At 46.8% G+C, this 13,450-nt stretch overlaps 1 protein-coding gene across 5 annotated transcripts in view; it reads left to right on the top strand.

The window, feature by feature from the left end:
* Positions 1 to 13,450, top strand: part of ADAD1 (adenosine deaminase domain containing 1) — a 2,301,686-nt gene that overhangs the window by 671,407 nt on the left and 1,616,829 nt on the right. The window lies entirely within an intron of this gene.

Genomic DNA, 13,450 nt, shown 5'->3' with positions numbered 1-13,450 from the left:
TTGAAATGAAGATGCTCTTTACATTGATCACTGTTGCAGTAGCCTAAGCTTATATGGGTTATATTCTGCATAGGATACAAAAGCTTCAGTGCATCTTCCATGCACCCAAGCCATTAAGACAGCATGAGATGAGTTGACTAAAGACAGCTTTTGGCATCAGACCCTTCAGAGATTTCCTGCCGCAAGAAGAGCACTCTGAAGACTTTTGAGGATTGTTGATCTGCTAATGCTCTTCCATTGTTGGGCAGATGCGTTCTCTTCTGTAAGAAACCTTCCACAGTACTTTTCCTGTTTAAAGTAACATTTTGAGAAAAATAACTGTTTTAGCTTTTATATACTTTTAAACAGTAGCACAATTAGTTTTGTGGTTAAAAAAAAGTTGTTATAAACTACTTTTTCTGTGGAGACGCTCTTTACCTTGCATTTTGGACCTGAGGAAAGTATTTCAAGTTTTTTTTTTTTTTTGCACTGTGCTTTTTTTATGGGGGGGGGTACTGTTTTACCAACTGTTGTTGCGAAGCTTCCCTAGGAAACGAGCACATTTTCAGCTTTACCATGGAACAATTTTCTCTTTCTCTTATACCATTCTCTTATCCTCCTTACACTGTCACTTGTCACATTTCTCTCCATATCTCACACTTAACTCTAAGTAATGTGTCCTCTGCTATCTGCTGCTTTGTTTTTACTAACCACCTCAATACTCGCTGCTAAGTAGTTTGCTCCTGTTGCAGAGTTCTTTAATATGCTGTATTGTTGTTCACCTGTTTAAATTGTCATTCATACTTCTTACTGTACTTATTTTATTTTGCATTACTTCCAAAAGTAGTACTGTGAATGTATTACTTGTAAAATTTAAACTGAATTTCTGTATTACTTGTCAAACAAATAAGTAAATGGACTGGTCCCTTGGTCAAACCTTCTTGCAGCCACAGAAAGAAAAAGTTAACAGAACAGACTTTGCTATTGCAGCAGGCTGATAATTTGCCGTAGCTGCAAGTTGGTGATTCTTCTGTGGCCAAAGCTGGTTCCTCAGACCTCTTATCTTTTTTTCCTCTGATCCATATTGTTATCCATATTGCCACTATGGGCCCTGGGCATCAGCCATATCCTCTGGGTGGTTGTGGTTCCTCTCTGGGGAAAGAGAGAGCCACTCTTTTTTTGTTATGGTGAAATAAACTTGTAATATTCCCCTGCTTAACTAGAATGTTGTGCCCATCCTTGGGAAAGCTGTTTCTGGCAGTACTAGGCCCTGAATTTCCTGTCAAAACAGACAGAAAACTAAACATCTGGCGGCTTCTGTGTCAGTTTCTCTAGACAGGAGTAAATGAATAGATTTGGCTCGGGTGTTGTGCAGGCTGTTGACCATCTTTATAAGCTTATCCCTACTAAAGAAAAAGGGGATTCCCCTTTACCTGAAGAGGTTCCGAATGTTATCGGGGGGGGGGGGGTTTGAAAGGGCAGCTGCAGTCTTTTATGTGCAAGTAAACTTACCATAACAGGAGACATTCAAATAATCACTGTTGCAATAGCTACACCATCCCTCCACCCCCCTTGTTTTTTGTGTTTTTATGCTAGGATGTGGTTGTGTATTTTTTTTTTTCTAGGAATGTCTTCTCAGGGCTTAGCCTTCCTCTCTGTTGGCATGAAAGCTCTGAAGGACTTGGTGCCCAAACTTGTCTTTTTAGTTGCCTGAGCCTGAATTTAATAACTGGGCACACAGAAGGTGCCCTAAAGCTTTGAAAGCTGTCTGGCTGTTGTATCCTATGCTGGATGTAACGCACATAATTAACATAATTAAAGCATGATTCATAATTAAAAGGAAAAAACTTGTTAAAAAAAGTATTTGACTGCTGCTGAGCAGTGACAATAGTTGTGGCCCTAATTTATAATATTTCATTAGCTGCATTGATCTGATTTGCATTATGGCTGCTGAATTCGGTTATGTAGGATGTTATGCTTTCTCTCCTCCTTGAAGTGGAGTTGCTGCTCATTGAGAGGTAACACTTTTGCACTTGTTAACTGTGCAAGTATTGTCTTGTATGTCTGGATTTGCAGGCATTTGCTTGCTAGTTATATGGGTAGATTATTATCCTTAGTGGCTGTTAGTAGTTAGCATGCAGTATGCTGGTATGCACCAAGTGTTTGCTGTTTGAATAGTAGTACTTCTGGAAAATTTATTCATGGAGGAGAAGAATCTAATCATAGGTCTCATCAGCAAGATGTCGTTTTGTTGATAATGCTGTAGCAGAGACATTCTTACATCCAGTTACTTCATTTATTGTAGTGTTTACTGTACTACAAAACATGATAAAGTTATGTACTTATCTTAGATTGGCTTAATCTACATCCATACAATTCATTGGATCGGTCCAGCTGCCCGGGCACCATTAAGCTCACCACCTTTAAGAAGTTTTAAGTCTCTAACTCCTCCCCAAGCTCCCACAATGTTCTGCACTTACTTGCTTCTTCAGCTCTTGAGGATGTCCTAGAAGACTGAACACAAGTTCAAACTACATTAGCATACTTAAGTGAAATATTCTACAATAAGCATAAACTTTAACATGTGAAATAACTCAAGCAATGAAATATTCTATAAAGTAGTATTGGTGTGCATATATGCGAAGGGAATTGAATAATAGGCAGTTAGAGGAGATAGTTGCACAGGTTTGAGAGGAAAGAGAGGTGGTGGAAGAAAGGTAGGGAGAGTAGTCTAGGGTACGTAGAGAATGTGACAGAAGATAGAGTGTGTCTTGCTTTGAAGATGTCAGAGCTGTAAGATCATCATTGACTGTGTGTGTGTGTGTGTGTGTGTGTGTGTGTGTGTGTGTGTGTGTGTGTGTGTGTGTGTTTGTGTGTGTGTGAATGGATGAGTAGTAAGAGTGTGAGAGGATTTGTAATTATGGCCCTTCACTAGGGAGTTGTAGATGTTCATCGTGCATACAGCTGCAGTCATCACACTTGGGTTATCCTGCCGTCAGGCGGGTCCTCGGTCGGCAGAATTTCAAAGTCTAGGTCCGGCGTCGGTTGTCATCACTTCTTCCCTGACGTCAGTGCGGCAGGGGTATAAAAGAGGCAGCCGACCCCATTTTCTTCAGTCTTTCTTGCCACGCGGTGCCCGAAGCAGAAGCAGTTCGCAAGTGCCGGTCGGCCAGCTCCTGATATTTACGAACAGTATTTCAGCCGAAGTCTTCTTTAAAGCTAAGTACCCCGTTGGGGAAACTTTTCTTGCCTCCGACCGATGTCAGACAAAGTTAATAATTGCATTTCTTGTGGGAAGCAAATACCGCATAAGGATTTTTCACTCTTACTGTATACCTTGCTTAGGGCCAGACCACGACGTCTCGGCCTGTCGTTTTTGTGCTAGGTTTAACAAGCACACTATTAAGCACCGGGCGGAGTTCGCCCTTCATTATTTTGGCAAAAAATTTAATTATATCATGTCGTCGGATGCACCGATGCCAGTTTTAGGCAAAAGACACAAGGATAAAGACAGACATCCGAGGCCTGCACTGAGTACTGAGATCACGCTTAGGCCGACTACCGGTTCTCCGCGAGGAGCCTACGCAGCCCCTGACTACCGATGAAACTATTTTACCGGCGACTTCAGTACCCGAGGTCGCAGGATCCTCGGTCTCCATTCCCACTGCAGATACCGACGCCACTCTTGGCGGGGAAACCGAAAATTTAGCGAGGCCTGCCATTTCTGAAGGCATTTTCAGGCCTACCACCTCCTCTATTAAATCGTTCACTAAATCCAAAGCTGCAATGAAAATTAAAAAACAGGGTCCTCAGACCTCCTCTCAAGGCCCCATGCCTAAAAAACAGATGCTTAAAATGGCTGAGGATTTGATTACTCTCATCAGGGGTTCTCAACCCCCCTCAGACAAAAGACCCAGGTCGGAGGAAGACTACCCTTCCTCAGACCAGGCTTCTATTACCTCAGACCATTCTGAGGACCAGGATTATGCCTATTCCCCATTTGAAGACTCTGATGCTGAGGAGTCTATTCCCTCGGCCCCCCCCCCCCCCCTGAGGACTACTCTTTTGGGGAAACCCTGCATACATTGAGAGAGCACTTCCACTGGGAAGGCCAAGATTACTCAGATTCCAAGAAAAGGCTCAGGGAATTTCTACTACTTCCCTAGCATAGGCCCCTGGCTATTCCTCCTGTCTTAGATATTTTGGATGATGTGTACGCAGAAGCCAGTCCAGCCCCTGTTAAACCAGACAGATATTACCGGGTTCCTGATTCTCACCAGTTCCTTTATAAAAGCCATACTGCTGACTCAGAAACAATTTCACAGGGTCCCAAAGGGATTAAGGCCTCTATTGCTAAAAACCATTTACCTTCAGAGAGAGATTCCAGAGCATTAGAAAGGTAGGGGAAAAAGGTGTATACATCAGCCACTTTAACCATGAGGGCATTAAACTGTCAATTTCATATGTTAAAATACTAACAGTTCTTGCTATCTCAGCTGAAAAGCAAAATGACGCAAACAGAACAACCAGACTTGAAAGAGCAGAACAAGTGGGGAAACATACCTTGCAGTGTGGTTTTGATGCTTTAGAGGCCTCATGTAGAGCTGCTGTCACGGGGTCTGTCATACGTAGACATGCTTGGCTCAAAGAGCAAACCTTACCAGATCATGTCAAAGCAAAGTTATTAGATGCACCACTACAAAAGATGTATTGTTCAGTGTTAAAGCTGAGGAGGTACTAAAGAAAATGGAGGAAAAAGCGAAATCTATGCAAACAGTTAAAGATTTCTTGCAGGTGCAGCCTCCACGCTTCAGCAGAAACTGTCCTTCAAGAAATTGGTCCTTTCCAGCCACGGACAGACCCGAAAGGGGCAGATACAGACGACCAAGGGGTAGAGGACAACCTCAAGGATCTTACAGAGCTAGACAGTGGCAAGCACCAGCCCCCAGAGGTGGAGAAGATAGACCACAGTCATTTAGAAAACAGACGCAATGACTTTCCCCTAGGCCTGCCAAACAAAGATATAATGGCATCACCTTTGGGCAGAAAACTGGCCTTATTTTCAAAAAACTGGCACATTGTTACAAAGGACAAATGGATTCTGGATATTATAGACAGAGGCTACAGGTTCCACTTTCACACCCTTCCAAAAATGAGAGGCATGCCAAACCTGCCACAAAATCAATGGGCAGAGGCACAAAGGCAAATTACCGCTCTCATGGATATGAAAGATATTCAAGAGGTACCTGCAAAAGAACAAGGTCAAGGTTTTTATTCAAGACTATTTCTGGTACCAAGGAAGGACAAAGATTGGAGACCCATCTTAGACCTATCTATTCTAAACACGTATCTAGAGGTACCAAAATTCAAGATGCTCACATTACAGCAGCTTCTTCCCATGCTGGGCAAGGAGTCTTGGCTGGTAATGTTGGACCTCAAGGAGGCATACCTGCATGTCCGTATCAGACAAGATTGCATAAGATACCTCAGATTTCTTGCAGGTTCAACCCATTACCAATTCTCTGCATTGCCCTTTGGCTTATCTACTGCGCCCAGAGTGTTTACGAAATGCCTGGCATCAGTAATTGCCTTCTGCATACAACGAGGAATCCAAATCTACCCATATCTGGACGACTGCCTGATCCAAGCAGACAGAAAGGACCTTCTATTGCAACATCTGGCGTTTGTAATAAAACTGTTAAACTGCCTGGGGTACACAGTGAACAAAAAAAAATCAAAACTAATACCTTCTCAACAGATAATCTTCCTGGGTGCCAGCTTAAATACAACGACCCAGATGGCCTACCTCACGCCAGACAAACAAGGGCAACTGTCTCAATACTTCAACAAAATGGCAACTTTAACCAGGCTAACTGCAAGGAAAATCTTGCAGGCTCTGGGGTTCATGGCATCTTGCATCCTACTAATACCATTTGCAAAGCTGCATATGAGGAAACTACAATGGTACCTAAAAGACTTATGGTCTCAACACAGCCACAGCTTGGAAACAATTATACCACTCATTCCATGCCTTAAAAAGGAATTTTTGTGGTGGGCTCAAGCATGCCAAAGAAACACAGGTCTTCCTTTCTGTTTACCACAAGCAACTCAAATCGTCACAACAGGCGCCTCAGACTACACCTGGGGAGCACACATGGCAGGTCAGTGCATTCAGGGAAAATGGTCCCAAAAAGAGATGCACCTACACATCAACCAAAAGGAGATGCTAGCTGTGCAAAATGCTCTTATGACCTTCAAAGACCTACTGCATCCAGGCCAGCTATTAATAAGGACAGACAACACCACAATCATGTGGTACATAAACAAGCAGGGGGGAACGCATTCATACCCCCCCTGTGCAGGCAAGCCATGACCCTGTGGAACACAGCACTGGAATTACAAATTCAACTACAGGCACAATTCCTGCCAGGGAAGGAAAATACACTGGCAGACAACTTAAGCAGAAATATGACAGACCCACACGAATGGAAGTTGCATCCTCAAGTCTTCACAAAGATAACTCAGGCATGGGGACAGCCAGACATAGATCTATTTGCTACCCACAGAAATTACCAGTTGGAGAAATTCTGCTCAAGTACCTATCATCCACAGGCCTGGAAAGTGGACGCACTCTCTTTCAATTGGACAACATTGACCGTCTATGCCTTCCCGCCTCTACCTCTACTGGCCAAAGTCCTATTAAAAACCAGAGCAGAGAGGCCACAAATGATTCTCATTGCTCCAGACTGGCCACGACAGCACTGGTATCCTCTCCTAAAGAGCCTGTCACACTCACCACCATGGATCCTTCCTCAAGTTCCTCTTCTGTTGTCCCAGCACAACTACAAAACCCTTCACAGCCAGCTCAGAACTCTAAATCTAGCTGCATGGAGAATACCTTAATTTACCAACAGACTCTCCTATCCAAGGAAGTACAGGATGTCATCTTGGAGGCCAGGAGACCCTCTACTAGAAAAACCTACTCCGCCAAATGGAAACGATTTTGTTCCTGGAATCAAGCAAAGGGTCAGAATCCTTGGGTAATAAATATACCTCAGATTTTACAGTACCTAGCTGAGATGTTAATCAGTGGCCTTTCCTTCTCTTCCATCAAGATCCACGCTTCAGCCATTTCAGCACAATACAATACGGATCCTCCTTTATTCTCACATCCTCTATTAAGGCAGTTCCTCAGAGGGGCAAAAAATATAAAACCCCCACAGAAACCACCAGCTCCAGCTTGGGACCTCAACTTCGTATTGGAGAAGCTGACATGCCTCCTTTTGAGCCGGCTTCTTCAGCAGAGCTACAATACTTGTCATGGAAAACAGCCTTCCTTCTGGCTATTACCTCAGCACGCAGGGTTTCGGAGCTACAGGCCCTCATGGCTGTGCAACCATTCATCATTTTCCATCAGGATAGGGTTTCCTTATGAACCAACCCTACCTTCATGCCAAAGGTAGTATCTAGTGTGGCTTTGAATCAGACTATTCATTTACCTACCTTTTATCCAAATCCACAGAACAAAGGAGAGAGGCTACTACATTCCTTGGACATTCACAGGCAACTTCGTTATTACTTGGACAGAATAAAGTCATTCAGAAAATCTGAGCAGCTCTTTGTGTCCTATGCTAGAGGTGCTCAAGGAAAGGCTATTTCCAAACAGACTATTTCAAAATGGATAGCCCACTGCATATGCTTTTGTTATTCATTTCATGGAAAATCAGTGCCTGTATACATCAGATCCCACTCCACCAGGGCTACAGCTACCTCAGCAGCTTTCCTCAGGGGGGTCTCTACCAAGGACATTTTGGAAGCAGCTACTTGGAGTTCAGTGCACACTTTCTCCAAGCACTACCACCTTCCACTATACTCAAAATCTAGAGCGGGCTTTGCCACAGCAGTCCTGCAGGGCATTCTAGCCCCTCCTAATTCCGCTTAGTACCAGCCACCCTTACTTAGCTTAGGGATTCTACCCAAGTGTGATGACTGCAGCTGTATGCACGATGAACATAGTACAATTTTGTACCTACCATAAATGTAGATGTTCGAGTGCGCATACAGCTGCAGTCCAGGTTACCCTCCCTCCACCCCCTCTTAGGACAGGGCTTATTTATGACAAACACCTTTAACATACAACCTATTTGGGGTATTCCTTTATGGTGTATTTGCTTGCGACTACTGTTTTGATTTATCTACTTTTGTATGTTTGCATGACATCATGTTTTGCCTTCCTTTCTGGGGGCACCTGACATCTGGGGCAAGAAAAACTGAAGAAAATGGTGTCGGCTGCCTCTTTTATACCCCTGCCGCACTGATGTCGGGGAAGAAGCGACGACAACCGACGCCGGACCTAGACTTTGAAATTCGGCCGACCGAGGACCCGCCTGACGGCAGGATAACCCAAGTGCGATGACTGCAGCTGTATGCGCACTCGAACATCTACATTTATGGTAGGTATAAAACTGTACTTTTTGTGATGTGCCCTTTAAACGTACAGTTCTGAAGGAACATTTGAATGTGAGGTCTAAACTCTGAGTAGTCAGCAAGTTCACCTAGGTTCTGGGGGAGGGGGAGTGACTACTATATATTGGGTGCCAGAACAGAGAAGCTGTGAGTAGAAGAATGCAGTCTGACAGAATGAGTTTGTAGGAACTGGCCACCTCTGGATTGGCTGCTGAAGTTATAAGGTGGGGATGTAATGTGATCCTATCTCGCCTACATTCTGTACATATGGGTTCGGAGCCGATCCTCTGCTCCGACTCGGCACGCTATACTATAGAACGAAGTCTCTTATTGGCTGAGCCTCCTCATATCCCAGGATGCCCCACTAATGCTTCCCCAGATCTCGTTTGCCGCTTCTACAGCATAGACGTTGTCTCGGACTTGGCTGAGCTAAGTACCTCTAGTATTTAAATTTCTGTCAGAAATTTTGCTAAAATTACCCAAAAGCTGTTTTAACAGCTATTTATTGTTGTGTGACTGTTTTTTTTTGTCGACGGTAAAGGACCCCGTTTAAGTTAGAGGGGCCTTTGCCTAGCCCTCGCGCTTTCAGTTAGTGCTGTCTAACAGCTTCTCTTTGTGTGTTTCTAACTGTTTCTACTTTGTGGTAAATTGAATATTTTCTTGGTGGCAAGTGTTCCCGTTTAACTTAGAGGGACCTTGCCTTAGTTTACCTGTCTTTATTTTACTCAGTGTTAAAGTTTTCTTCTTCCTTTAAAGTTTATAAGCAGCAGATAGCCATGTCAAAAGAACATAGGCCATCTGGTTTTAAAAATTGTTCGAAATGCTCTTATAAAATGTCCATTACGGACGACCATTTGCTTTGTGTGTATTGTTTGGGGCCGAAGCACTTACAGGAATCCTGTAGCGTTTGCCACACTTTTTCCTCTCGAGTGCTCCAAGAGAGGAAAATAAATTGATTTTGAAAGGGCTTATTACCCCTTCTTTTGAGGAAGCCCTGTCTTCTTCTTCTTCCCCGTCGAGGAAGAAAAAATCTTCGGCTCCGACCAGCCCGTCGGATCCGACAGCAAAAAAGTCTAGGCAGGCTTCTCCGTCGGCTCCACGGACTTCAGAGCCGAGGGCGGAACGGTCTTCCTCGATGTCTCCAGCCTCGACTCCTCTGACTTTGGAGCCGAGAGCTCGGGCATCGAGAGGCGAGTCACCTTCATCGGCTCCACTGCCTTCAGAGCCGATTGCCCGCTCAGACTCTTCCCCTTCGGTGCCGAAGTTCACATCGGCTCCGAGGGAAATTGCAGTAGTGGTGGAACCTCCCTCGGCGCCGATACTTCTTGAATCCATTCGGGGCCGGTCCCCCAGTCTTTCGGAGCCGGCGGAGAAGTCAACTCGGACCCGGTCGGTCTCTTCCCGGTCGTCGAGGATGTCCGATTCGGATGTTGACAGGGTGCTTCAAAGGCTTTTTCAGTCTCCGGTCTTTCAAAAGTTGGTCTCGGCTCCGACCCAGTCGGCTCCGGAGCCGATTTCCCACCCTGCCATCTTAGTTCCTCCTCCAACAGCTTCAGCACCGTTGGAGTCGGTGTTGGTGGAACAGGTGGAAGTTGTAGGGTCGACTCCAACCCTTACTCCAACTCCGCCCTTCGGGTCGGTGTTCGGTACACGGACCTCCTCTGTCGGCCCCGAGGGTGACGCTCCAGGACCAATTCTTTCGGTTCCTAGCCTCCCTCTCAGTGCGTCGGTGGCGGGAGTCCCGTCTGCTGTTGTGGCCTTGGGGTTGAACCTTCCCAGGACTCTGGGGGTCCCGCCTTCACGACCATGAGGAGTGCCTTGGCCAGATCCTCTCTGGCCACTTCTACCTTCTCACCACCACCTTCCCTTGGCAAGGAGACTAGTTCCTTTGCAGTCCCTCTGTCTCATGACAGCGGAGCCCTGTGGCCTGAGGTTACCCCTGTCGGGGGTTCCCTTCTTCCGGGAGGTCCCTCCGAAGCGTCTTCGAAGGAACCTCTGAGAAGAAACAGTGCAAGAGGAAGCACGTCGACTCCCCTGATGAGTCTCTCACCTCGGATACCGACCTTGATGATGCGGAAAGGTCCCCCAAGTCGTCCTCGGATGATGTATCCTTTGCGGACATCTTAGAAATCCTTAAGCAATGAGGCGACTGGCAGTCCAAACCCCCTTCTGCTGAGGAGTCTGTGTTCCTCAAGGCCTTCGGGGCTCAGCCCTCCGCCTCCTGGGTGTCTCCGCCCTTCGATGAGCTCCTGGATTTGATCTCTCGAAGGGCGGGGGAACATCCGGATTCTGTTGAACCGGTGCCAGCTCGCCCCAATAAATTCCTTTCAGCACCCCCGGATAAGGACTTTCTTACCAAAGGTGTGGCTGTAGATGCCTTGGTGGTGGTATCTGCTACCCAACAAGATGTGGCAGAGGCTTCAACGTCCGTCCATCCTCCTAATAAGGAGTCTAGGAGCATGGATCGGTACGGGAAGCGCACCCTTGCTTCAGCAACCTTTACTTTAAGGTCTCTGAATTACCTGACTCATTTTACGAGATTGCAGAGGGATCTGGTCAAGGAGCTTTCAGATGCCCTCTCTGGTAACCTACCTGAGCAGTTGGCTCAGGCGGTTAACTCCCAGTTGGCTACTGTGTCCTCCCTATCCAACTCGTCCATGAGGCTCATTTCGTATGCAGCCAAGGGAGCGAGCAGAGCGGCGGGCACATATGTTGCTCAACGGAGACAAGCCTGGCTACGCCTGTGTCATTTTGCGGAGGCCTTTAAGTCTTCCTTTGCCGATGCCCCCTTCGATGGGTCCTCCCTTTTTGGACCCAAGGTAAAGGACACTTTGACTCGCTGTGAGCAGGAGGGCAAGACTTTAACTGCCGTAGGGGCCCGGTTTTCCACTCCCTTCAGGCCTTATCCCAAGGCTCGAAGAGGAGGGAAAATGTGGTTCCGTAAGTCTCAAAAGTCTTACTCATCGCAGCAGAGCGATTCCCCTTCTAGAGGCAGAGGAAGGGGAAATTTTTCAGGGAGACGTCATCCCAGAGGCGGCGGAGGCCCCCGCAACACTGGAGACCGTGAGTCCTTTCGTGGCTCCTCCTCCTTCCAGCATCCCTGAAGGAGTTCCCGACTGTGCAGCTCCGGAGCCAGTCGGGGGTCGTTTTTCGAGGCACCTAAAGGCCTGGGAAAGTATCACCCAGGACCAATAGGTGCTCCGAATCATCGCCGGAGGTTACAACATTCCCTTTTCTCAAACCCCCCCACCATCCCAAAGAATCCCGGACCCGCCACCCAGTCAACGGGATATGGCAGCCATCGAAATTTCAAAGCTGCTTCAAAAAGGAGTCATCCAACCTGTCCCCGCAGATCAGACCGGATCAGGGACTTACTCGAGATTCTTTTTGGTACCAAAAAAGACCGGGGACTTGAGGCCCATTTTGGATCTCAGCAAATTAAACCGATCAGTGAAAAAGTCTAAATTCCGGATGGTCACCTTGCAAACCATTCTCCCACTTCTGGAGAAGGGTGTTTGGATGTGCTCCATAGATCTCAAGGACGCCTATTGTCACATTCTGGTAAATCAGGCGTCGAGGAGACACTTGCACTTCAGCCTAGGGGACAGTCATTTCCAGTTCCGTGCACTGCCATTTGGTCTCAACACAGCCCCCAGGGTGTTCACCAAATGTTTGGCAGTGATGACTGCTCACCTGAGAAGTCTAGGATTCCAGATGTTTCCATACCTAGATGACTGGCTCCTAACTGCCACCTCAAGGCATCTACTCTTAAGAACTCTAGCTGCCACTGTCTCCCTAGGCAGCTACTTAGGAGTCACCTTCAATTGGACAAAATCCGTATTGCGGCCATCACAGCGTATTCTGTTTATTAGTGCAGAAATAGACTCAAGGCAGATGCGAGTCTATCTTCCTGCAGAAAGGATAGCAACATTGCAGTCTCAAGTGCGGGCGTTACTCCTCAGACGTCGAGCTCCAGCGAGAATGGTCCTGCAGCAGTTGGGTTCCATGTCAGCCACCATTCTTCTCGTTCCTTTTGCAAGGTTACATATGAGGATACTCCAGTGGCTCCTCTTAGCCCAGTGGTCTTATCAAGACCTCCCCCTCAGTCACCACATATTGATAACAGAAACGTGCAAGCAGGATCTTCGTTGGTGGCTTTCTTCCTCCAACCTGGATCAGGGGCGACCCGTCGTTCCCCCATTCCCCTCAGCCACGTTGACTACGGACGCCTCCCAGACAGGGTGGGGGGGACATTATCTGGACAGGTCGGTCCAAGGCACGTGGCACTCCGATGAGAATCTTCTCCACATCAATATCCTGGAAATGAGGGCGGTGCTTCTAACGTTGCAAGCACTACACGACCACTTCCCCCAGGGGACAATTGCCATTCAGTCCGACAACATGTCGGTAGTCTGGTACTTGAACAAGCAAGGAGGGACCAGATCTTACCCCCTTTGCAGAGAGGCCATGAAGGTATGGGATTGGGCGATTGCTACCAAACGCTTTCTAGTGGCAACACACATTCCGGGGACATCCAATGTGATAGCCGACAGACTGAGCAGGACTATTCTCTCCCCTCACGAATGGTCCTTGAATCACAAAGTGGTAACACAGATTTTCACGAGATGGGGAATCCCATGTTGCGATCTTTTTGCAACTCCCCTCAATGCAAAATGCCAGCAGTTCTTCTCTCTCATTCCAGCTCTGGGGGAAACCCCCAAGGATGCTCTAGTCCAAGCTTGGCCCCAGGGTCTGCTATACGCCTTTCCTCCGGTTCCCCTTATCCCCAAGGTGGTTCAGAAGGCGATTCGCTTGGAAAGCAAAATGATTCTAATTGCCCCATACTGGCCCCATCAAGTATGGTTCCCCTTTCTTCGCAAGTATGCACTGGACGGTCCCTGGTTCCTGGACCAAGTTCCAGACCTTCTGATTCATCAGTTGGGACAGCTCCATCAGTCCCTCCATTCATTGAAGCTGGCAGCTTGGCTACTCCTCTTCCGACCAT

The sequence above is a fragment of the Protopterus annectens genome, chromosome 2.part0 (genome assembly GCF_019279795.1).
Source record: "Protopterus annectens isolate FY-2018-M chromosome 2.part0, PAN1.0, whole genome shotgun sequence".
NCBI lineage: Eukaryota > Metazoa > Chordata > Ceratodontiformes > Protopteridae > Protopterus > Protopterus annectens.
This window is presented reverse-complemented; position numbering and strand designations above follow the sequence as displayed.